Consider the following 27,756-nt stretch of genomic DNA (forward strand, 5'->3'; position numbering starts at 1 on the left):
ATAGGGTCTAGCTGCAGGGCCGGAGAATTCTTGCTGGAGCTGGAGGCTACTCAAGTATACACACAGACAGTGGAGCTGTTTGCAGATAGCAAGCATTTTGACTTATTGCGTGGTGGCGATGTCTCGCAGATAATACAACTACAAGTATGATTATATAATATATATTTTATTTAAAAAAAAAATTTATATAAAATATATATATATTTTTTTTTAATAAAACATTTTGGCAGGTAAGAAATATGCTTGGCGGGTAGACTCTTGCCATCTACCCGCCACTGGCCGGTGAGTCAAAAAGTTAATTTCGCTCCCTGTATATATATATATAAAAATCATTTCAGATATTGATTGAAGAAGTATGTATTTAGTCGACGGCGAAAGATTGGACGGGTTTCGGCTGTCCTAACTGGTGGGAAGTAGGGCTGGGCGATATGGCCAAAAATGTTATCACGATAAAATCACTCTATCCATAATTATCTCGATATACATGAAATTAGGGCTGTACTGAATGCTTCGATCATAATGTTGACATTCGAATTCTAAATCGACATTTGAATTTTTTATTTGTATACTTCTTTTTAATGTGTATTCAATCTGTTTAAACCAATGGGGGTTTTCTTCACAGTTGCAGTTAAAGATTAGGCTACACTAATATTATACTATAAGACGTCGCCATCACTTTCATACCAACCGTGCCCTTATTGGATTATTTATGTTGACGAAACTGATGAGTTATATCAGATTAATCACTTTATTCAAATAGAGGATTTAGTTTGATTTAAAAAAAATTTATAGACATTCGAAGCTTCGTTCGAATACTTCAATAGAAGCTTTGAATGTTAAAAAATGACATTCGGTACAGCCCTACATGAAATCATTATTTCTAGGGATGCCCCGATCGATCGACCAGCGATCGGTATCGGCCGAGATTCAGTATAAATAAAGCGGTTCCCTTCACCACATGATATGCCAGCTCGAGGGCCTTGAAGTGGATTTGTGCGGCAATGGGGAGCCAGTGCAGGTCCCTGAGAAGTGGGGTGACATGGGCTGACTTCGGTATGTTTGAGATCAGGCGGGCCGCTGCGTTCTGAATGAGTTGAAGAGGCTTTGTGCCAGTGGTCGGGAGGCCAGCAATGCCTGTGTAATGAAAGGCTGTAGGCCTAATAGCCTTATAGCTGATCCACATCAGTTCAGCTATATAAATGTAGTTTGGCTGGTGTGATTGTTATTATAAGACAAGAGTTACATGTTGTTCTAATCTTACTGAAGCCGTATTTGAATGTTATTTCGTTGCCCCATTATCTCGAATCATGCGCAAAATGTCCTGAGTCACGTGGTACGACCGGCGCGTGAGGTTCAACGTCACCACACGTCATCAACACAAGCCTCGATACACTCCACATAAATTCCTGGATTATCAGGGCTCCAGGGTGCGACTGTTTTGGTCGCATTTTGCGACCAAAACTCAGTGCAGTGCAACTGGATGTTTTCCCTTGTCGCACTGGTGCTCCCAGCAGGTCTGTCTGTCTGTGTGTATGTGTGTGTTTAGCGTATTTTCCCCCGTGGCCATGTGCGTATTTTTTTTTTTTTTAATCTCTGCCTATGATTGGCTATAACAACGTGCATTATGCAAAGACCAGCCCAGATCTGCCTCTGATTGGCTCTGATCATCACCCTGCCATTATTATTCGCTGAATGCCGGGATAAACAAAAAAGCCATGTGAGCATCAACTTTCCGAATTGAAACGATAAAAAAAGCACAGCGTCTCATTTCATAATACGTTTCCGAATAGACGTTTGGATTAAACAAAGTGTATCCAGTGATGCTTTCCCAGCGGAACACAAGCTGCTTAATGTTACACAGGTATGTTATACACGTTAATTAAGGTATGTAACGTTAGAGTGTAGCCCTTTAGCTTTAGCTAACGTTAAGATAGCAGGAGCCATCGGCCAACAAAGCTGTTTCAACAAATGTATTCACAAAATGGATTATCATTCAAACGTTATTCAAGCCTCCCGTTACCAGTAAGTCCGTACGTCTACTACTCAACCGCAGCAATGTGCGTTATGTGCCTAAACTTTGCTAGTCAAGACTCGACAGTACGCTGGGTTGAGGCACGGACGGAAGTGGCCATTTTTCAAAATAAAATACCCGAAAGACTATTAGTATAGGGAGGTGTAGTGGTTACATGATTGCTGTTTCCGGCCGGTCCATCTTGAAAACACAATGTATTTGCCCATTGCCCATTTCTAAATCGTCTTGTTTAAAACAAATAAAGCATCAACATTTGCATGGTGTACCTTTCTGTGCGTATTCATCCACAATCTATACCTCAACATGAAAATATTCGCAATTAATTGTAAAAAAAAAAATCACTGAATTTTATTTCAACCAAAAATGCTCAACAAATAATGTTAGTGATGGAAGGGAACTCATTTTGTGCAAAAATGGAAAGCTTTCCAAATGTTCATGAGGTAGAATTGTTACAATAGCCGATAATCCATTTTTCCAAAGATAAATCCCTATACGGTTGAATCTCGCACGTGGTCCAAAGTGACGTCAGACTACACCTCCCTATTTAGGAGCAAATTGTTTTCATGATTAAAAACAATGGTTCGAACATCCGTTCGAAAAACCCTGGCCAATGTTCGAATCCCAAAAACAGGCTTGGGGACAGCTCTAACTGGAGCTGAGCTGAATGTGTTAAAATAGACATAAAAATGTGAAGGATTGGACTTTGCGAGCTAACTGTAATACAATGTTGTTTTTTTACAATAATTTACATAACATCTTAAGAAATTACTAATGTGTAACCTGACAAAAAAGGTAATTAGGCGAGTCAATCTATGAAAAAAAAGCACTTAACCCAAAAAAAATGATACAAAAGGTTTTTCGATGGATTCCGATAGTATTGGGCGTGCTAAATAACATACCAAAAGTCGACAAATCGACCCCCCCGAAAGCAGCCATTTCCAAGATGGCGTCCCAGATGGCGGTGGAGATATTAAAATGGCTATATCTCAAATTGAGAATATTGTGCAAAGGATTTCTCAACTGATTCTGGTACCTCTGGGCATGTTCACTAACATACTGTAACATACATACATACATACTGAACATTGTTGCTCAGCTGATAGAGTTGTGCCCTTCCTGATGGCTTGTCGTACAGAACTTGTAAGTCGCTTTGGATAAAAGCGTCAGCTAAATGACAAAATGTAAATGTAAATGTAAATACTAAAAATCTAGGAAAATACACCTTCCAGAAAGTCTTAATTTTCAAGATGGCGTCCAAAAATCACTCCACATTGTGTTAAAAGCTTTGTTTGTCGGTAAAGAGACAGAACAGAAAATTGCTAGTATTGGCCACGCAATCATACAGGCAGTCCGACCACGAGCTGTCCTTGCCCCTTTGCAAATTGGCCTAGCAGTGCAAATGCACCACTTAAACCGGTCTCGTTTCATTGTAGATATGCTGAATAAGATGGGATTCTGCTCTTCCTATTCTGAACTGCAGAGGTTTGAAATGAATGCTGCAAATTGTACTGCACCAAACATGCTTGGTAAGGATATTGATGTGTTATTTGCTGCAGACAATGTAGATCATAATATTCTAACAATTGATGGGAAAGGGACATTTCATGGGATGGGCATGATAGCTGCCTTGACACCAGGACAGAAGACAGACCAAAGGATTCCGAGGTTCAGAATTAATTAACTGAATCTTGTGCAGAGGTCAAAAGTTGTGATAATAGATTATCACTTTGCCAAACACTTTTGCAGAGACACCACATTTAAAGAACTTCCAAGACTCGCAGAATGTAACAAGATGGTTGATCTGCTTTGGGAGTTATCGTTCAATTTCAAACAGCCTGCACCTGGTTGGCAGGGGATGATGCACATTATTCATAAGGGAGATGAACATCCAGGGCAGTCTTCAGTGAGATACTTACCAATGATAGACGTGTACTCCGGAGACAAAACATGCATTCTGTCAACACTGGAGTTCATTTGTGGTCTGGCATCCAAACACCACCTTGCCCCAGTAGTTACATTTGACCAACCCCTATATTGGAAAGCAGCAGAGATAATCCTAGATTCACCACAGTGCAGTCACCTCAAGTCCTTTGTCCTGCTCCTAGGAGGATTTCACACATTTATGAATTTGCTAGGAGCAATTGGTACACTGATGGACGGTACAGGACTTAAGGACATTCTAGGGGTAGTCTATGGGGAGAACTCAGTAGCCCATATGATGACAGGCAAATCAGTTCAGAGAGCATTCCGTGGCATCTTCTGGTTGACAAATGTCTTAACCGCATGATAATATCAGAAAATGGTATGATAGTCATGAATTTGCAGCAATGGTTGAACAGTCTGAAGCAATGTATACCTCAATAGTTAAGGGTGAAATGCCATTGGAAACAGTGTTCACATCAGAGACCCTCATTACAATAAATGAAGAGCTGGGAAAAAGGAAGATGGAACTGTGTGCTAGATCCAAAACTAGTCAGTTGTGGCTAAATTACCAACACATGTTAGAAGTTGCTAGGTCACTGATAACAGCAGATCGCACAGGTTCCTGGCTTTTGCACATACGCGCTGTTTCTGAATGCATGCCGATATTCGCTGCGGCTGGGCATTACAATAACTTGAAATCGGCACACTTTTATGTCCAAGAGATGAGTCAGCTTCACATCAACCACCCAGATGTCTTCAGACAATTTGAAAAGGGTTTTCATGTTATCCGTCGCAGCAGCCAATCATGGGCAGGCCTCAGCTCAGATCTTGTAATCGAAACAACATTGATGAGGTCATTGAAGACTACAGGAGGGATGACACATGGAAGTGGAATGACCGACAATCAGAGATCCCTTTGGACAATGTCAAAGGGCATAACATCAGAGTATAACACCGCAATGCAGGAGTTCTCAAACCAGACATACACAACATCAGAACAGCACAAGGATTCAACAGAGGCAAGGATGAAAAGGGATGCTGCTGACCTGGAGAAGATCACTTCAAAACTTGCTATATGTTCACCTTTCTCTCCAGACTCTTCTTTAAGGAATGTTGTTACAGGTGTTGTCGCTGAGGATGGAGTGAACGTGCATGATTATGACTCCCTTGGACAAAAATCGTCTATCAAGGTTGCTCCTGATCGAATCATTGATTCTGCACTTCTTTTTCAACGTTTCCTTATTGTCTCCCAAACTGGAGAGCTGTCATTGGAGGAGGTTATGCGTTACGAACTCAGTCCTTTCCCTCCTGCCCTCTTTGAAGCCGGAAACGTCTTCCGCAAAGCTGATAAACCACAACTAGCGCACGCGATCTGTGATCATGCAAGTGATGCAATCCTAGATTCTGGTTCACTCCTTCACCGAATACAATGGAAGCACGGACAAAGCTATGGTAAAATTGCACAGTCATATGCAGACTTCACCATCCAACATCATGGCTCAGCTACAACCATTGTGTTTGATGGCTATGAAATAAAGGCCCTTGCTATCTCTCTGTTAGAGCCATATGAAATCCGTTTTATTATTTTCCAAATTCCATTTTATTTTTTCCCAAATTCCATTTTTTCCGTTTTAATATTTCAGAATTCTGTATTTTGCTTTTTATGCTCATTTTACCATCAGAAATAGTGTCTAATAAGTGGGAATGAATAAATGTCCACAATTGAATAAGATATAACAGTCCATTTAATGTTTTTAAGTGCTGCAACTCAGAAATACAGTTCAATTTTACACAATATTTTTCAATTAATATTGTGACAAAATAAAAATACATATTTCAAGTGTAAACAATAGATACAGCTAGCTACTACTGACATTATCACAATGACAATGTCAGTAACCTAGCTATATCTATTATATTGTGATGAAATATAGTAATGCATAATTTAGGCACCTTTAGTTTAGTTTATTTCGTTTATAAAGGACAGTGTATAATGACAATCGTTTGCATTAAACAAATGGATGGGTGCACTAGATTTAGCAAGAAGCTATCATTTCCATCTATAGTCCTATGTACTGTAACGTTTCATAGCTATTTAAGTTTATTTAGATTATAAAGGGCAGTGTATAATGACAATCGTTTGCATTAAACAAATTGATGGGTGCACCAGATTTAGCTAGAACTTCTAGAAGCTATCATTTCCATCTATAGTCCTATAACGTTACATAGCTATTTAAGTGTATTTAGTTTATAAAGGGCAGTGTATAATGACAATCGTTTGCATTAAACAAATGGATGGGTGCACTAGATTTAGCTAGAAGCTATCATGACCTAACGTTATAGCTATTTATTTTTTTGCGGGTCCAGTCCACGGAACGTTGACAGAATTAGCAAAACACCTTATCACCGGAGGCATAAAAGTCATTAGGATACTGCTCTGCTCTGAATTTAGGGTTTAGTGTGGTATTTCGTAGCTTTTTGGATGCTGTTAATACCGGAGCAGCTACACGCTTGGACATTGCTGTGTTGTTGTGAAGCAGTGTGGAAGTGACGCGCGCGGTGTAACACGCTTTAGCGTCCCGGTCATGTTTGCTTTGCACCAAACGTTCCACCGTTATCCCGAAAACGGAATTACAGTCCAAATTATGGCAAATTCTGCAATATTCCACGTTTTACAGGTAATTCCATTTTTATTGCTCAATTCCGCGATTCCGTCCGCGATTCCGTGATCGCGGATTTCATATGGCTCTACTCTCTGTGCATAGTAAAGAAGTAAGACGAGGAGATCAGTATCTTCTCCAATCAGCGTCGTGGTGTGAAGAAGAGATGATCCCACTGCGGCCCTTACTATGTCTACATCAGCATCTCCAAGTGAATTGACCACAGTGCAATCCCATTCTTTCAGTTCATCACGTGGATCAGTTTCTGTTTATTCAGATCTCTTGACAGGAACTCCTCCTTCTTACCTGAGAACTCTGTCTCAGCAGTGAAGTTGACAATGGGATGAAAGACAACACACATCAAAGAAGAGGAAACAATATTCATCCCATTGTCAACTTCACTGCTGAGACAGAGTTCTCAGGTAAGAAGGAGGAGTTCCTGTCAAGAGATCTGAATAAACAGAAACTGATCCACATGATAAGTGATGAACTGAAAGAATGGGATTGCACTGTGGTCAATTCACTTGGAGATGCTGATGTAGACATAGTAAGGGCCGCAGTGGGATCATCTCTTCTTCACACCACGACGCTGATTGGAGAAGATACTGATCTCCTCGTCTTACTTCTTTACTATGCACAGAGAGATAGCAAGGGCCTTTATTTCAGATCAGACAAGTCGAAAGCTGATGGCAGTTTTAAAGTGTACGCCATAAACCATTTGAAAGAAGTACTCGGACAGGATGTGTGTTCTCAGTTGCTGTTCATCCATGCTGCCTGTGACTGGCTGTGACACAACTTCCCGGATCTTCGGAGTTGGCAAAAAGACAGCATTCCAAAAACTTGTAAAAGGGGATCCTGTCCTTCAGGCTTGTGCCAATGCATTCACTGTACCAAACCAGACAACAGATGTGATCGATGACCTTGGGTGCCAAGCAATGGCTGTCTTTTTTGGTGGAAAGTGCACAGATTCGCTTGCAAAAATGAGATATAACATTTTCAGCAAGAAGGTTGTCTCAGCTTCATCAACGGTAACGCCTGAACGTCTACCACCAACTGAATCTGCTACCAAATTCCACTGTCGTAGAGCATACTACCAGGTCATGGTCTGGATGGGAACATATGATGGTATAGATGCTCTAGACTGGGGCTGGAACCTGCAGGACAATAGATTTGTCCCACTCATGTCAACAATGAATGCTGCTCCAGACAGTCTCTTGAAGGTCATTCATTGTAACTGTACCACTGCCTGCAAGACACTTCGCTGCTCATGCAGAAAATATGGACTACCTTACTACTGTCTGTGGACCATGTCAACTTCATGAATGTGACAATCCACATAACAAGTTTCTCCCAGAGGATCCTGAAGATGATGATGAGTAGGCCTAAAGACCACAATAAGTGGGTCATTTATTTTGTGTTCAACACCAAAGCCAGCTTTCTAGGTTGAATATAATAACCAATTTAAATGTTAGCCAAAATAAGCTACAGGCAGCCATTTTGATGATGCAAATGAAATGATGCATTCCTAGCAGATATATTTAGCTAGATATTTTGCTCGTTATTAATGTATAGAGGTGCCAGAATCAGTTTATAAATCCTTTAGAAATGTTTTCCCATTTGAGATACAGGCATTCTAAGCTCCCAGTCGTCATTTTGGACACCATTTTGAAAATTAAGCCTCTTCGGAAGGTTTATTTCCCTAAAACTTTAGTATGTTCCTAAGTATGTCTAGGGGTACTTGGGGTACCAGAATCAAATGACAAAATCATTTATATAATTTTTATATTGACATATATATAGCCATTTTAAGCTTGGCCAGCCGCAATTTTGGACGCCATCTTGAAAATGAAGCCTTTCTGGAAGGTGTATTTTCCTAGATTTTTAGTATGTTAGTGAGCATGCCCAGAGGTACCAGAATCAGTTGAGAAATCCTTTGCACCATTTTCTTAATTTGAGATATAGCCATTTTAATCACCCCGGCGCCATCTGGGACGCCATCTTGGAAATGACGGCTTTCGGAGAGGTCGATTTTGGTCGACTTTTAGTATGTTATTTAGCACGCCCAATACTACCAGAATCCATTGAAAAACCTTTTGTATCAATTTTTTTGGGGTTAAACCATATATTGACTCGCCTAAATGGTAAAGCTAACGCTTAAAAATGTATTATTGCAGTGGCAAAAGGCACAGTGAACATTTTTGCGTGCACCTAAATTATGAGCTGGTGCACCTAAATGAAAAAGTTAGGCGCACTGATGCAACCAGTGTCAAAAGTTAGTCTGGAGCCCTGATTATTCAACAAATGCTTAGTGTGTTTACAGTGTGAAGTCTCTGTGACGGAACACTACTGGACCAAGGCTTTCTACTCAAAACATCTGGATCAAAACCTTCTTCTTGTGGAAACAGAGAGCAGACTGGACACCACAACATCTGTAAGTACAATTATGTTTACTTTGTTTTCCTCTTATTGCTCCTCCTTGCAGCAGCGGCACTTGAAAGGAGCCTTGAAGTTGTACAATCCCACCTTAATTGTAAAAAATGCCAAATGTTTTACATTTATAGTACTTTACCATCTCCATGGTCAACTGCAGCGACGTAATTTTCTTCACAATAAAAGATTACATTTCTCCAGATACATTTACATTTAGTCATTTAGCTTACGCTTTTATCCAAAGCGACTTACAAGTCACCAGGAAGGGCACAACTCTTATCAGCTGAGTAACAATGTTCATCAAAGTGTTGCGTGTTACAGTGTAGGTTAGTTTATTAGGACAAGTGCATGACAGTATGGTTAGTTAGGGTTAGATCTTTTTATTTTATTTCTTATTTTTATTTCAATTTTTTTTTAATTATTTCAGATAATGGTTGAAGTGCGTCTTTAGTCGACGGCGCAAAAAGATTGGACGGGTTTCGGCTGTCCTAACTGGGGTGGGTAGTTTATTCCACCATTGTGGGGCAACGAGAATAGGCAACTTCTCTTTGATGACCCTCCCGGAGCTCGGATAGGAGTAGGTCTGAGGCGGCCAGAAGATGCAGATCGTAGGGGTCTTGAGGGTGTGTAGTTAGAGACCATTGAACGGAGGTAAGCGGGAGCGGTTCCCTTTGTCGCACGGTATGCTAGGTCGAGGGCCTTGAAGCGGATACGTGCAGCAATGGGGAGCCAGTGCAGGTCCCTAAGAAGTGGGGTGACATGGGCCGACTTCGGTAGATTTCAGATCAGGCGGGCCGCTGCGTTCTGAATGAGTTGATCACAGCTGCATTCTCGACTGTGATGGATAGGTCGGTCAGGGGGGAGGATTTGGCCGGCAGGTGGAGCAATTCTGTTTTGCTTAGGTTCAGTTTGAGGTGGTTGGTCGTCATCCAGGCGGAGATGTCGGACAGACAGGCCGAGATCCGCTCAGAGACGTGGATATCTGAGGGAGGGAAGGAGAGGAAGAGTTGAGTATCATCGGCATAACAATGATACGAGGTTCCCGACGCTACCTCTGATAGCTTTATGTAGCAGCTTTATGTAGCTGTAAAGACATTCATTGTCCATAGACCACAGCAACACTTCCGGTATTCTGAAATCATGGGAGAGAGTGTAGGGGGAGAAAATGAATGAATGTGGATTGTAGCTATGGCTGTGGGGGTGCTGGAGACATGATCCAATAGACTTTTATACGCCCGAGTCTCCTGGGCCCAGGAGTTCAACACTTTTAATCACTATCTGACTGGATCAGATTTGTATTTTGGGTAGTTGAAAACCAAAAAACAGGATGAGGATCACTTTGATATTGGATCAGATCAGAAAATCAAATCCAAGCTTTAATCTGGATAAAATCTTCAAAACGGGTAGTTCAAACCGACAACACAGGAGTGGGATCAGTTTGATCCCAAAAAATATGGATCTTGATCCCACCAGAGGGGTGGATTTCCAGTAGATTACCAGAGCAAAATGTACTATACAATCTATAAAAACCATGTTTCAATATAAATAAGATGGCAACGTTTTTTAACCTCTTAACTGGCGCCCCCAAAAGTGGCAATTTTTTCTTACTTGAACTTGAGGACTGCATACTACTTTTGCAAACCAAAATACTATACTTTATACTTATAGCACATGCATGAGCCTGGTCTCTTTTTAAAGATGACATTCTGAAGTTTCTGATACAATAAAGACAATTCACTTTTAGTGCTAATGAAATAGAGTAACATAGGTCTGAACTTGAGTTGTAGAAAAACTTGTTACTCACGTTTTTCTGTAGTAGTTACTAGTAGGGATGGGAATTGATAGGATTTTATCGATACGATTCCATTATCGATTCTGCTTATCGATTCGATTCTTTATCGATTCCCTTATCGATACCTGATCAATTTATAATTTAAATAAATAAATTGGAAATGCAACAGAACTACATTTAGTCATTTAGCTGACGCTTTTATCCAAAGCGACTTACAAGTTCTGTACGACAAGCCATCAGGAAGGGCACAACTCTATCAGCTGAGCAACAATGTTCATCAAAGTGTTGAGTGCTACAGTGTAGGTTAGTTTATTAGGACAAGTGCATGACAGTACGGTTAGTTAGGGTTAGATATATTTTTTTTTTATTCAGATAATGGTTGAAGAAGTGTGTCTTTAGTCGACGGCGAAAGATTGGACGTGATTTGGCTGTCCTAACTGGGGTGGGTAGTTCATTCCACCATTGTGGGGCAAGGACTGAGAATAGGCGACTTCTCTTTGATGACCCTCCCGGAGTTCGGATAGGAGTAGGTCTGAGGCGGCCAGAAGATGCAGAGCGTAGGGGTCTAAGCTGGTTAGAATAACAACATGCAACTTGACATTTCTGATTGTCATTTATTGTTGAGCCCCCATGTCAGAAAAATACAAAAACTGCAAAAAATAAAACATTAACTATAGCCTACACTTAAATAAAATAATGTATTTGAGATTCTCTTAAAATGTATTTATTTTTTTATTCTTAAACTAATTTAATCTATTGAATAACAGGTCGTTATTCCTCTGACTTCTGTCTCTCACTCACACACACACACACACACACACACACACACACACACACACACACACACACACACACACACACACACACACACACACACACACACACACACACACACACACACACACACACACACACACACACACACACACACACACACACACACACACACACACACACACACACACACACACACACACACACACACAGAGAGAGAGAGCTCCCTCCCCGGGCCCCTGTCCTATAAGGCAGTGGTTCCCAACCTTTTTCCCCCCAGGGACCCCCAAACATCTCTGATGAAATTCGCGGACCCCCTCCTAATAAGATACCATAAAATACTTTTTTTTTTCATTTTAATAACAAACTGCTTATACACAGGCATATGCATCACAATTAGACCCACTATGCTTCTTTGACTTGTGCCTTCAATCAACAAATCTCATCTTGCACCATATGCATTTCAAAATGTTTGGCCAATATTCAAATGCTGTATTCATCCTCTCAAATCAGGCCCTAATGGTGAACGGTTTGCATTTATGGAACAAATCAATGCAACAAATTAAACTAAATATGAGACAGGAAATTCCAATCAGTAGCAGAGAGAATCTGTCCTAGCTGGGTTTAATACCTTTTTTTTGTCATTTTAATAACAAACTGCTTATACACAGGCATATGCATCACAATTAGACCCACTATGCTTCTTTAACTTGTGCCTTCAATCAACAAATCTCATCTTGCACCATATGCATTTCAAAATGTTTGGCCAATATTCAAATCCTGTATTCATCCTCTCAAATCAGTCCCTAATGGTGAACGGTTTGCATTTATGGAACAAATCAATGCAACAAATTAAACTAAATATGAGACAGGAAATTCCAATCAGTAGCAGAGAGAATCTGTCCTAGCTGGGTTTAATACCTTTTTTTTGTCATTTTAATAACAAACTGCTTATACACAGGCATATGCATCACAATTAGACCCACTATGCTTCTTTAACTTGTGCCTTCAATCAACAAATCTCATCTTGCACCATATGCATTTCAAAACGTTTGGCCAATATTCAAATCCTGTATTCTTCCTCTCAAATCAGTCCCTAATGGTGAACGGTTTGCATTTATGGAACAAATCAATGCAACAAATTAAACTAAATATGAGACAGGAAATTCCAATCAGTAGCAGAGAGAATCTGTCCTAGCTGGGTTTAATACCTTTTTTTTGTCATTTTAATAACAAACTGCTTATACACAGGCATATGCATCATAATTAGACCCACTATGCTTCTTTGACTTGTGCCTTCAATCAACAAATCTAATCTTGCACCTTATGTATTAAAATTTTTTGGCCAATATTCAAATCCTGTATTCATCCTCTCAAATCAGGCCCTAATGGTGAACGGTTTGCATTTATGTTGAATGAAGTAAGAATCCACTGCAGTAAAAATATCCTCACCTCGAGTGGTGGTAGTAAGGTTGACTGACATGAGAATGTCCTGCTTCAGATCCTCATTTTCAATATATTGCACATAAACGATGAGCACAGCCTCGTCTGCGACAGTTGTAGTTTCATCAAGTTGTATGGCAAATGGACCCTTTCTAAGCTTTTCTGACAGCTGCTGCTCGCAATCACTTGACATCTTATCAATTCGGTATTTCACTACATTGTTCGAGAGTGGTACTGATTTTAGTTTATCCGCCACCTGTGGGCCGCACAGTTTCTAAACCATTTTGATGCAGGCTGGTTTGATGAGCTGCTCGCCAATATTGTGCGGTTTCTTTGCTTTTGCAATTAAAAGCGAACACTCAAAGGAGGCTTCGGTAGCCTTCTGTAAATCACTGCCACCCCTGCTCCACGCTACTCTAACATCAACAGGCTTGTTCGCCTTGAGAGACTGTTCTTTCCTCCGAAAAAAGTCTGGATCCTTCCCAACGGTTTCTGGGTGCTTAGACGCCTGATGTCTCTTCAGCTTGCTGGGCTTCAGGCTCGAGTTTGCCAACTTTTCTCCACAAATCACACACTCAGGTCGTTTGTCTGGTCCCTCAGTGAAGCCCATGGTGATGTCATTTTCGCGATTGCTGTAGGTCCTAACTTTTTTTGCAGATGAGCTGCCATCATCTCCTTTTCGTTTGTCACACATTTTCGCCTCTGGCGGCTGACTGCAGACGAGCCGAGAAAGTTAACTAGCGTGCTAGGCTAGCTACAGAAAGTGATACAGTCAACTGATTCGCGTTTTAGCGGCTACCCGGTAGCCTACTGTTAACATTCAAAAATCATGTCTAGATGTTTATTTATTTATCTTTATTTTTTTATTGTAGTGGAGAGACTATTCATGCTTCTGATGATAAAAAAAAATTAAAAAAAAAAAAAAAAAAAAAAAAAAAAGACCTCAAATCATCTGTGGTCTGGCGGACCCCCTGCGCCCCCTGGCGGACCCCCAGGGGTCCGCGGACCCCAGGTTGGGAATCACTGCTATAAGGTATTGGCTTGTGTTGCTACACGGACACATTTGTATGTTGCACCACTGTACTTCCTGGCTTACAGACTTGTAAACAAACATTCCGTCTCTCATTATATGTAAACTAAAGAGTACAAGGTTTACACAACAGCCCCCACCTGCTGTTTTATTGTATTTGTACCTGTACTATCCGCTGTCAGCTGTTTATCTCTCTTTGTGAGCTTGATTAAATAGCGTTAGCTCACGTTAGCTCCGCGGCTAATTTTAGCTCACCCTGATCTAAATCAATGACTAGGTTCTAAAGCATTCAAGTAGTTTTCACTGCACATAGAAGTAGCCAAACAGCGGGAGCATTTCGGGAGCATATTACCAAAACCCAGGCAATTTCGAGCCCTTAAGGAATCAAATAGAGCAGCGGTTCTCAACAGGGGTTCCGCGGCACACAGGGGTTCCGCGGAGAGCTGCCAGGGGTTCCGCGAGATGCCTGGCAATGTTCTTTAAAAATATAGAATGACAACAGTCTTATTTTGAAAATCCTATAGCGGGTCTCATTTATGCCCACGCGCAGCTCCAGCTATAATAACTAGGCTCCGAAAGCTAGCAACATTAAAGTGGAGATGAAGCGGTGCGATAAATACATATTCATAGCATCACATTAGTATTTAGATAAGCCACAGAAGAAATCACGTTATAAAAATAAGCAGTTTCTAAGAAAAAACGATTTGTTGTGTGCATTTCTGAAGCATTTATCATTATGGGCGCGGCCATTTTGTTGCTGACATCATGGGGCTTGTTTGGTGTATACACTGCTGGTTAGCTGCCTATAGTGAATGGGTCAGTCAGTAAATAAAATGTTGCCTACAAAACAACGGGACCGCGGTGGTTCTGTTTGTATTGCTCCTGGCTGTTCAAACTAATTTTACCATGTGAGAGAGAGGAAAGTTGGTTAATTTCCACAAACTACCAGTGAAAAAAACAGTGTTGTTGGCATGTTGGCTCAGGCTGGCTGCACTCAGGCGGCGTGATCAGCCTGTTGGACAGGGAATGAAGATCCCCAGAGAACACTTCATTGCCTCGGATTATGTTGTTGGGGGTGGAAGGTTTGTCCAGAAGACCACTAATCAGCTGAAGCCTGATGCGGTTCCCTCGGTCTTCGACAGACAGACCGGCGTTAGCTCTCGGGAGTGATGGCTAGCTAGTTGGCACCAGCCGGGGACCGGCGTTAGCTCTCGGGAGCGATGGCTAGCTAGTTAGCACCAGCCGGGGACCGGCGTTAGCAACCGGGAGCGTCGCGGAGCATTCAGCCTGCTGGCTACCTAGATCCACTTCAACCAGCGTCGCGGAGCATTCAGCCTGCTGGCTACCTAGATCCACTAGGCGACTTCTCTTTGATGACCCTCCCGGAGCTTGGATAGGAGTAGGTCTGAGGCGGCCAGAAGATGCAGAGCGTAGGGGTCTTGAGGGTGTGTAGTTAGAGACCATTGACCGGAGGTAGGCGGGAGCGGTTCCCTTTGCCGCACGGTATGCTAGGTCGAGGGCCTTGAACCGGATTCGTGCAGCAATGGGGAGCCAGTGCAGGTCCCTAAGAAGTGGGGTGACATGGGCCGACTTCGGTAGGTTTGAGATCAGGCGGGCCGCTGCGTTCTGAATGAGTTGAAGAGGCTTAGTGGCAGTGGCCGGGAGGCCAGCGAGCAGTGCATTGCAGTAGTCGAGGCGGGAGATGACTGTTGATTGGACGAGGAGTTGGGTGGCTTCTTTTGTCAGGAAGGGGCGGATCCTTCTGACGTTGCTCAGGAGGAATCGGCAGGTTCTGGTCGTCGCTGCGATGTGAGCAGAGAAGTTCAACTGGTCGTCGAGGACAACACCAAGGTTCTTGGCGGTCGGGGACGCAGTCACAGCTGCATTCTCGACTGTGATTGAAAGGTCGGTTAGGGGGGAGGATTTGGCCGGCAGGTGGAGCAATTCTGTTTTGCTTAGGTTCAGTTTGAGGTGGTTGGACGTCATCCAGGCGGAGATGTCGGACAGACAGGCCGTGAGCAGTAGCGTCTCTCAGCTCAGCAGTAGTAGCGTCTGGATCTGGAACGCGGACATTGAAACACAGCAAGGGTAGTGTTTTTGCGACCCAAAACAAATCCCTGCTGTTTTATTCCGCAACGGGTCAAATGCATATAACATGCTTTGCAATCCTTGCCATTCCTTTATGACCACGTTGTGTTTAAGACCGGAATTAATGTCCCGTTACCATAAGCTAACAACAAGCTAAAAGCCCTGTTCAGAGCGACTGAGAACAGCAGGGTGGGGACTTAATTGGAAGAAGGGGGGGGGGGGGGGGGGGCATTTTTTTTTTTTTTTTTTTTTTTAATGCAGGACCTGTTGCAGAGGTCTTTATTCAGCATGCAACGACACTCAATGTTTTTAGTGGTACACACAGCGGTTAGTTTAGCACACACACCGTTTGAAAAGATAATGAAGTCAGACTACTATATTATATTGATAGTAAATGTACTGAGGGTGGACAGACAGATTATGTTGATATTTAAACATAAAAAATACAATACATAATAAATGTATCCATGATCATCATGCAACATAAAACAATTGCAGGAACGGTTTGGGAGAGGAAGGTGTTTTAGGTTGCGTGTTCCAAAAAATTTACTTAAAGTTTAAAGCTCAATATATCAAAACGTGGCACTTTATCTTAACAGGCACTTTATAGTGAATCCAAATTCTTTTTGGATTACAGAAAATTATCCCTAAAGTGCTATCTGTTGCAGCTGCACTGTTTTCCATGAAAATACCATATTTGGATAAGTTTGACCATTTCAAAAAATCTGAAAATCATTATTTAATAAAACACAGAAAAGGATCACCAAGTTACTCTGGATAAAAAAAAAACTTTACAGACAACATTGAGACAAAGCTTCCTGACACATCTCTATCCAAACTCTTGGAAGAACTCATTGAAATCTCATCTGATACCACCTGGAGAGCTAGTTTCAGAGTGTGGTGCTGAGTACCAAGTATCTCATGATGCTGCAGTTAAGGTGTTGATACCATTCAGCCCCACATATCTGTGTGAAGCTGGCTTTTCATCCATGACAGCTCTGAAAACAAAATATAGGGCCAAGTGGAGCCTTGAGGATGACATGCGTGTTGCCTTGTCAAAGATCTCCCCACGTATTGACCGTATTATTAGCCAGCAGCAGCGGACCTCACATTGAGCTAGAAATGTCCACTGAGTGAACAAGTGCTTATTTTCTGTATTTATTTATATTTTTTGAGAAATGGTAACTTGGTGATCCTTTTCTGTATTTAAAAAAAATACATGATTTTCTGTTTGAGAAATTGTCAAACTTATCCAAATATGCTATTTTTATGGAGAACAGTGCAGCTGCAACAGATAGCACTTTAGTGATCCTTTTCTGTATTTAAAAAAAAACTTTTGTCATCAGATTCAGATTCAGACAACTTTATTGATCCCGCGTGGGGCAATTCATATTTGCAGATTCACCAACAACAAAGACAAACAAACAACAAAACATCTCAACGACAGCACGGCAAATAAAGAGTCATTGTATCATCATTGTAGCAAAAAAGACAGGACCGGGAAAGTCTTTATCGTATGTAGGGGTGCCCTGGAATATTTTATTGAACACAGGGGTGCCTTGGCAGCAGAAAGGTTGAGAACTCCTGAAATAGAGTCTGCCATGGCTACATGCTAACGCTAACATTATTGTGCAACTGTAGGCAGCGATAAGGGAATCGAAAGTCACGGGAGCCACACGGTTCCAGGCATCGGCCAAATCGACCGGTTTTCGATTCCCATCCCTAGTAGTTAGTAGTCCAGAAGTAGTATTTCCAAAAAAATTTGAATGCCTGAAAAAACTCCTTGGGTCCATAGCCTGAAGTCTTGTGTAGTACATAAAAATCTGTTAAGAAATTTGTTATTTAGCTGACTCTTTTATCCAAAGCGACTTACAAGTTTTGTACAACAAGTCAGCAGGAAGGGTACAACTCTATCAGCTGAGTAACAAGAGTGCTACAGTGTAGGTTATTATATTAGGACAAGTGCATGACAGTAAGGTTAGAGATGACATCAGGTTGGATGGATGAAAATGAATGGATATCGCTAATAAAAGAAATAACGATTAAAACCCGACTATAGTCGTGATTGGCGCTCAAGCGCCGACGAGCTAACCCGACTATCATCCTGACTGACGCTGAATGTGTTAACAATGAAAATAAATAAATAAAATCTCAAGTCTGATTAGCACACATAGCCTACTGTGTACAGACGGTTTCAAACTGTATTTTAAATTAGAAAGCAAACAAAACTAGACAATTCGGCGGGGGAAATTGTGAAAGTGTGGGTGATGCCTGTGCACCGCCGGCCAACGGAGAGGGTCTCTATTGTCTCTATGACTAACGGTTCGAAAGATACAAAAGAGGTGGTTGCTAGGGTCTTATAGCTGGTTGCTAGGGTGTTATAGCTGGTTGCTAGGGTGTTTCTAGGTGGTTGCTAGGGTGTTTCTAGGCGGTTGCCTTATTAATGTTTTGTGTGGCGTCGCCGTCGTGTACAACGATACTTACGTTTTTTAGGTGATTTGACAAAGTTGGTGTAGAGTTGTGATATGACATTTTCTTCTGGCATATCTGGCACTCGGCCTTTTGGGCATTGTCTTGTGTGTAACCACACGTCTGACTTCTTCGTCGACATGTCTGCTGCACATGTCCTTGTTGTTTTCAACACAGATCATCTCCACGTGCTTGTTGTAGAGAGGTGGAGTTGAGGCGCCGCTTACTTTTGTTTCATTTTAAATTTAAATTAAAAAATTTTAACTTCGATTTTTTTGTTTTTGTTCGAAGCTTGTGCCATCGAACGAAGCTTCGAAGTATTTAAGACAGTCCTAGTTGCTAGGGTGTCTAATGTAAGTGGTATAGTTAAAGGGTTAACCCATTGTATAGAGGTCATGGCTAACATCCACCAATGAATGTAGAAGTCAGTACTGAGTTGATTGACACCTCCCTTAAGTGTCATGCACATGCAGGTGTCAATCAACTCAGTACACCTGCAAGCCTTAATTGATTCACATAGACCAATGAAAGAGGATATCCTTACTGAGTACAATGGCACAACCCGCAAGTCTCTACGACAAACGGTTCAAAAGATACAAAAAGGGGGCGCGCCCTAAGGATCAAGGATTAATCCTCTGAAGGGGGAGGAGCCGAACCATGGGTGCGTGGTCAACATAGACCAATGAAAGAGGATATCCCTACTGAGTACAATGGCACAACCCGCAAGTCTCTACGACAAACGGTTCAAAATATATAAAAATGGGGCGTGGCCTAATGATCAATGGTTAAAGGGGCTATGTATTATAAATAGGGATGTCCGATATTATCGGCCGACCGATATTATCGGCCGATATCGGCAGTAAAATGTGATATCGGAAAATATCGGTATCGGTTTAAAAAAAGAAAAAAACAATAACAATATTTGTTATATATATATCCAGTGAAATGATTAGTTAACTGAAATTATTCCGTTTTTTGGGGTGGGAAACCCTGCATATATCGGTATCGGTTGATATCGGTTGATATCGGTATCGGAAATTAAGAGTTGGACAATATCGGAATATCGGTATCGGTAAAAAAGCCAATATCGAGCATCCCTAATTATAAATGTCATTTTTCAGTCTCTAGCATTGTATTATAGTAATAGGAGTTCGTATTATCAATGTGTTTTAGGGTCTAAATACCATATTGGCGGATTGCTCAGATTCAGCCCAGCCCCTTTCGTCCTCCAGTAAATCAGGTAATTTTGATTTGAACGGCTGAGTCACGTCATTCTGCCGCTGGGTAGCGCACAGTGATGCGATTGGCTCTGTGGTTGGAGCTAATGCCCGCCCCCATTCTACCTAGACTGACTGTACACAGCGAAACCATTTCCTCATACTCGAGAGGGAGAGAAAGGAAGAGAGAGGGAGAGAGATAGAGAGCACTTGGGGGGGGGGGGGGGCCTGCAGCGCGCCACACACACGCAAACGGGAGATTGAAAGAAAGAACCGAGAGGGAGAGAAAGGAAGAGAGAGGGAGAGAGATAGAGCACTTGGGGGGGGGGGGGGGGGGGACGACGACCTGCAGCGCGCCACACACACGCAAACGGGAGATTGAAAGAAAGAAAAAAAAAACCACAAGCTGCCGGCGGACTGTCTTTTTTTTCTCTCTCTCGCTCTCTCTCTCTCTCTCTCTCTCTCTCTCTCCCACCCCCTCCCTCTCTCGCTCTCTCGCTCTCTCTCTCTTCCCCCCCCTCCCTCCCTCCCTCTACCAGTGCAGACTGTGTGGCACTGTCACTCAAAGTGCTTATGGGCGGAGCCAGGCCATAACAGACTGATTTCTTGAGGCTGAAAAATGATGGTTTTGAGTACTTGATTAGAAATATAAAACAATGCATTTTTTTGAAAAAAACCTTACAAATGTCTTCAATAGACTAACAGGAATTGTGTAAAGTTGCCCAAATAGTGCTAGGAATAGCAATACATAGCCCCTTTAATCCCCTGAGAGGTCATGGCAGTACTGAGTTGATTGACACCTCCCTCTTAGTCTCATGCACACCGGCAAGCCTTAATTGATTCAAAGCCTTAATTGATTCAAATCCTAACTGACAAATCTATCCCCAATACATTTCAATGAGGCTGCACTTCCTTCACTCTCACAATGATTAAAGCAAAACAATAAGAGATGAAGCTTAGTATTTTTAATATGAGCACTTAAGGAACTTCATGAAGGGTTATGTGCGATATTGTGTAATTCCGTATAGGGATGCACCAATATGAACATTTGCCACCGATACCGATTGTTCAACTAACACAATCGGCCGATACCGATACCGATATTTGTGTTAGTTGAACAGATAGCAAACAAACGCGCAATAAATACCTAAGTCGACACAATGTGAGGTCATAGGTAGGGATGGGTACCGACTAGGGATGGGCGTGAGTAATCGATTCCTCAATTACTCGTGTATCTATGAAAAAATTAAATATTATTATAAAAAAAAAAAATTACATATCTTTTCACATGTATGTGTAAGATTATAACTGTTTGTTGGTTTCCTTAAACATATATACGTGAATGAACAAATAAGTAAAAAAAAATCGAATATATATATATTTTTTTATTGATTTCGAGTAATTCGCGATCCCTCGAGTATAGCATGCGATCAATCGATCTGGATTCTTCTTAAAAATGCCCATCCCTAGTACCGACCGAATCACGTCTGTACTACTGAGTACCGATTCAAGTGAGAACCACCGGTGCCAAATCATTTTTTTTAAACTCCGATGACGTCGGACTTTAAAGCTATTGCGCTTCGTTGCCCCTTATATCTCGAATCGATCGCCAAATGTCCTGAATCAGTCACATGGTACGACCGGCACGTGAGGTTCACCGTCACCACACACGTCATCAACACGAGCCTCGATACACTCCACATAAATTCCTGGATTATTCAACAAACGCTTTGTGTGTTTACAGTGTGCAGTCTCTCTGTGGCAGAACTCTACTGGACCAAGACTTTCTTCTTGTGAAAACAGACACCAGACTGTGGACACCACAACATCTGTAAGTACAATTATGTTTACTTTGTTTTCCTCTTAATGCTCCTTCCTTGCAGCAGCGGCGCTCAAAAGGAGCCTTGAAGTTGTACAATCTGAGTCTCCTGAACATGGAGAGACCAATCCCAAGTTGATCGGAACTTTCTCAGCCGAGCTATAGTAACTTTTTCAGCACCTACTCCCCATGCGCATGCGCAGATTGCCCACGGAGTTTCGGGATTGTCCAGATGTCTAGGTTTATCAATCTGCGCATGCAGAGTTTTGGGAGTAGGTGCGGAAAAAATTACTATAGCTCGGCCGAGAAAGTGCTGATCGATTTGCGATTTGTCTCCATGTTCAGTGCCCAGTAGTTCAAAATCTTTAATCTCAATCAGATCCGATCCGATTTTAACCTCTTAACCTCTGAAAATCCGCCTAAAAATACACACCTAAAGCAAGGGCGGTCGGGTGGCATAGCCGAGATTGCGCTCGTCACCAATGCAAGAGGCTGCGGTCTCGACTCCCGGAGTCAGCATTGCCCTGCGGCTTGGGCCGGTCGTCATACTAACTCATTTGGCTGAGTTAGGGGGAGGGAAGTCGTGGGTGGTAATCTGGCGTTGTGGACAGCAACGCCTACAGGTCAGGTCTGGGCGCCTGCTCAGCGAAAGGCAGGAAATGGTGAAGGCAGCGTGACCTCCCATGCGTTACGCTTCACCAATGAGAGTCCTCGCTGCCAGGTGAGAAGAGAGCCACTGGCTGTCTCCACATGTGTCGGAGGAAGCATGTGGTGGACTTCAGGGTTCCCTTGTACCGACCAGTAGGAGGAACATGCGCACAACAACCAGGTAGGGGAGGGGGCATAACGAATTGGCATAACGACTAAATTGGGATGGGGAGAATAATAGAAAAATCTGGCAAAAATTGTTATGAAACACTGCAAATGTTTCTAAGGAAACTGAGGATAGGGCTACATATGGGATGATGACTCCGATGACAGTGGTGAGGATGATTAACATCAGTGTTGCCTGGGAAGTGTGGTGGTGGATGAGGGGTTTGGTGGTAGATGAGGGTGTGGACTGGGGTTTGGATGTATAGGGCGAGGGGATTAGGGTTATACAGTAGGTAGTGTGATTTGTTTGTATTTTTGTACCTGCATTCTATTTAGTTTTTAAATGGAAAATAAAAAGGTTAATGAGTAACTTATTGATTTGTCCATTTTTTGACATTATTCCAAATTAAGGGGATGGTGTAGTGTTTTGATTTAACTATCTTGATATAAAGTGTGTGGGTCTATTCTTTTTTTCATTATACTATCCACTGAACTGTTTTATGTGTACAACCTCAATCTTTAGAATATCTACATCCTGATCTGCACTGCACACCTTTTTAGAACTGTATGGTATTCTTTATTCTAGTCATCTTATTTTATTCTAAGCTAAAATTATCGTATTGCACTCCACACTTTTTAGAACTGTATATAGTCATCTTTATTTTAGTCATCTTATTTTTTTTCTATACTAAATTTATTGTATTTTATTATTGGAAGCTGCTATGGTCGAGGGACCACGATAAATAGATTTTCACTCTACTTGCTGTAAAGCACTGTGATCAATACATAGAACTATACTACCTGTCTGTGATCAGTACATACTTTATGTTGCATGGTTTAGAGAGCTAGGAGGCTACCTTACGCTCTAGCCTAAAGCTAACATTTCCTTTTTCCGTTTCAAACCTTTATTTCAACTTGTTAGGAAGTGGAGGTTCCCCTCATTTAGATTAGATTAGCTGTCATTATACAGCACAAGTACAGTACAAGAAGAAAGTTTGGCAGATGTAGGCCATTGTCGGTACATTATGAACCATGACACGACGGTATCTTTTTCTCTTAACCTGCTGTAAATTAGCCTTTAGTTTTTTTGGCAAATAATCCACTGTGCCCACCATGATGAATTTGTTTTGGGCATCTTTGTGTCAACGTCTAGAGAAACCCCTAATGGATTGTCCAGACGTCCACACGCTTTCCATCACCCGTGGCAACAAGGATGGTCTGCTGGACATAGACGAGCTTGCCAGAGGTGATCATTTTACCACTTAATTTACATTCCTTACATTCTTTAAAGTAATTTTGTTCTTAATTTCTATCATTCCTAAACACCTCGTGGATATCAATCAATCTACATTTTATTACGAACTCAGGGTCCATATAAAAGACGATACATAGAATAAATTACATATAAAAGCACCATAAAAAACATAGTTTAAAAGATAAGAAAAGAAAATAATAAGTCTTACATAAAGACAACTGTCTCAGTGTTTCCTGGGATTGAAGGACAAAACCAAGATCTCATTTACAGTAATTTACCCGGCAAATACATTTCTACATAAGATTTCTTAAGACAGTTTGGGATGGAAGTCCTGCAGCCACAAACATCTTACTTGCACTACACCATCTAGCCCTCTTAAGTAATATTATCATGACATCATTATAAGATACTTGTTTCTGTAAGCTTGCTTTTTTGTAGTTTGAGTGCAGTATAGAGTGGTGTACAATTCATACAGGAGAGAAGCCCTACCACTGTGACCAGTGTGAGAAGAGCTTCAGTCAATCTGGAGATTTAAAGAGTCACCAGCGCATTCATACAGGAGAGAAGCCGTACTACTGTGACCAGTGTGAGAAGAGCTTCAGTAAATCTGGATATTTAAAGACACACCAGCGCATTCATACAGGAGAGAAGCCTTATAACTGTGACCAGTGTGAGAAGTGCTTCAAGACCTCTGGAGAGTTAAATGTACACCAGCGCATTCATACAGGAGAGAAGCCCTACAACTGTGACCAGTGTGAGAAGAGCTTCAGTCTATCTGGAAACTTAAAGAAACACCAGCGCATTCATACAGGAGAGAAGCCATACCACTGTGACCAATGTGAGAAGTGCTTCAGTCAATCTGGAGATTTAAAGACACACCAGCGCATTCATAAAGGAGAGAAGCCTTACTACTGTGACCAGTGTGGATCGCGCTTCAGTGAGTCTGGCAGCTTAAAGATACACCAGCGCATTCATACAGGAGAGAAGCCTTACCACTGTGACCAATGTGAGAAGAGCTTCAAGACCTCTGGAAAATTAAAGAATCACCGGCGCATTCATACAGGAGAGAAGCCTTACTACTGTGACCAGTGTGGATCGCGCTTCAGTGAGTCTGGCAGCTTAAAGATACACCAGCGCATTCATACAGGAGAGAAGCCGTACTACTGTGACCAGTGTGAGAAGAGCTTCAGTAAATCTGGATATTTAAAGACACACCAGCGCATTCATACAGGAGAGAAGCCCTACAACTGTGACCAGTGTGAGAAGAGCTTCAAGACCTCTGGAGAGTTAAAGATACACCAGCGCAATCATACAGGAGAGAAGCCCTACAACTGTGACCAGTGTGAGAAGAGCTTCAAGACCTCTGGACAGTTAAAGATACACCAGCGCATTCATACAGGAGAGAAGCCCTACAACTGTGACCAGTGTGAGAAGAGCTTCAAGACCTCTGGACAGTTAAAGATACACCAGCGCATTCATACAGGAGAGAAGCCCTACAACTGTGACCAGTGTGAGAAGAGCTTCAGTCAATATGGCAACTTGAAGCAACACCAGCGCATTCATACAGGAGAGAAGTGACCAGTGTGAGAGGAGCTTCCAGTAGAGCCTGTTGGCCCCTGAGAGCTTGTTGGCCCCTGATAGCCTGTTGGCCCCTGAGAGACAGCTTAAAGACACACCAGCACATTCATACAGAAGAGGAACCTTATGGGTAACACATAGGGCCCAAAGGGTGCCTGATTATGTGCTAAATATAGATGCAAAACATTGCATTTTTAAGTTTTGAAAGATTGCGTCCCTCCCAATTATTCGTTGACATCTGTAAGCTTTGCAATAGGACTCAGGAAGTGCTGCATGTGGTTTAGAGGGGTGGCTCCTAGGTAGAGCAGGGCAGGATGCAGAAAGAAACAATATCCATCTTCCCTAATTTCCCAAAATGTTAGCGTGTTCCTTTTAAACGCATTGGTGGGAAGTAATTAAAGGGGAACTATCTTATAAATGGCCTTTTTGAGTGTTTAGCATTGTTTCCTAGCTATGTGAACTTATATTAATATGATCTATGTCTCTAATTCTCATATTGGCGCATTCTTCCAATTCTCCTCTCACAATATTCACCCTCACTGAACTGAGTCATCTGAAAATGTGCTGATTTGTGATGTCAGAAAGACACTGCTGCATGATAATGAAGAGGTGCAGGATGAGCTGCACACAGTGGTTGCAGCCCAGGCTCAAAACGGCTTAAGATCTTGAGGTAGAAAAATGCTGTTTTTGAGGACTTGATTAGAAATACAAAACAATGAATAAAAAAAATAAAAAATTACAGAGGGAAGACTCACAGGAATTGTGTAAAAGTGCCCAAATTAGTGAAAGAAATAGTAAAATAGGGTTAGGGTTATAATCATATTGCTTCTTCCTATTCCTTTTTGGACAAAAGACTGTTTTGTTTATTATTTTATTACAAAAGACTTTTGTTTATTATTTTATTTAAATACTTACAGTAACATAAATACTTTACTAACGTAAGAAAAAGAAAAGCTACTTTTAACTTTTCATATTTTGTCATAATGAGTTGGCTACAGAGCTCTTCCTTATTATGGTTGAAATAATTTACATTTCTGAGAAAAAAAGGGGTGGGGGTCAAAAATGTCTTTATTATTACAATTGAGATAAGTGCCTCTTTTTCTTTTTAAGGTCTTTCCCATTAAGTGCCACACCTCTCTGTGACCGAGTCATTCCATGTTGTTTTGTACAGTATTTTCAGTATTTTCTCGATCCCACTGCCGCTCCTTTTGTGATGTTTGTAATCTTGTTTTTAGTGCCTTTGAGGTGCTTTGGTACCATGAGGTGCACGCATAGTCGTACCCTTGAATGAGTGCTCCTGCTAGAGTCTTCAGGGTATTCTTGTTTACCAGAGAGGAGATCCGGTACAAGAATCTTATTCGGGGGCGGCTAGGTGGTGTAGTGGGCAAGGCGATCGCCACCAATGCAGGAGACGCTGGGTTCGAGCACAGCTCTCGGCATTGCTATCAGCTTGGCTGGTCGTTCATACTAACACAATTGGCAGTGTTAGGGGTGGGAAAGCTGGTGGGTGGGTCCTGGTCGTTGTAAACAGCGACTCCTACAGTTCGGTCGGGGCGCCTGCTCAGCGAGGATAGGATCCAAGGGGGGTAGTGTGATCCTTCCACACGTTACACCCTCTCAGTGAGAGTCCGCGCTGCCAGGTGAAAAGAAGCGGTTGATTGGCTACACGTGTGTCGGATTAAGCACGTGATAGCCTCCACTCTCCCAGACCGACTGTGGGGGGTAGGTGCGCAGCGACCAGGAAGGGGATTGGGAATTGGCATAACGACTAACATTGGGATGGGAGAAAAACGGAGGAAAAAGGAGGGGGGAAAAGATCAATATAAGAAAAAAAAATCTTGTTTGTTTGGTTGACTTTTTTGATGTATATGTATGCCTGCCTATACAGTGCTTGTCCATGTAGGGGCTTTGATTTGTCCCTATACACTATGTTTTTTTTTATAGATGCATGAATGCCTAGTGAATGAATGTAGTATAGATTATGTTTAAATAGTTTTTATATTCGCTTTAATGTCCTATTTTTCTGTTTCTTTCTGGCTTAAACATCTAGCTCACGGACTACAACTGAAAACTAGCAACCCTGCTAATGTTGGCATATTTACAGTTTTTAATTTGTATTCATTTATAAAAGTATAACTGTTGATTGATATGCACTGTCCCTGGGGTGAGCCACCGTTTCATTTGAGTATTGTTTTTCCCCTTTTTTTGTTAGCTTAATGGTTTAGGTTAATTAATGTATTTTTCTTTACAGATAGTGGTGTTGTTTTGCCCTTGGCTCACCCTTGAGTTACCATTGTGCTTCCTTAATGTTAATAAATATCATTTTTGTTTACAAACCTGGTCATCATTTCTGTCTACCAATATTTATGTTACAGCCCTTACCCTCAGGGGTCGTAACAGGCTCATTGAAGAAATAGATGTTGCATGTTTTCT

The sequence above is a fragment of the Notolepis coatsorum genome (assembly GCF_963971535.1).
Source record: "Notolepis coatsorum genome assembly, chromosome: 8".
Taxonomy (NCBI): domain Eukaryota; kingdom Metazoa; phylum Chordata; class Actinopteri; order Aulopiformes; family Paralepididae; genus Notolepis; species Notolepis coatsorum.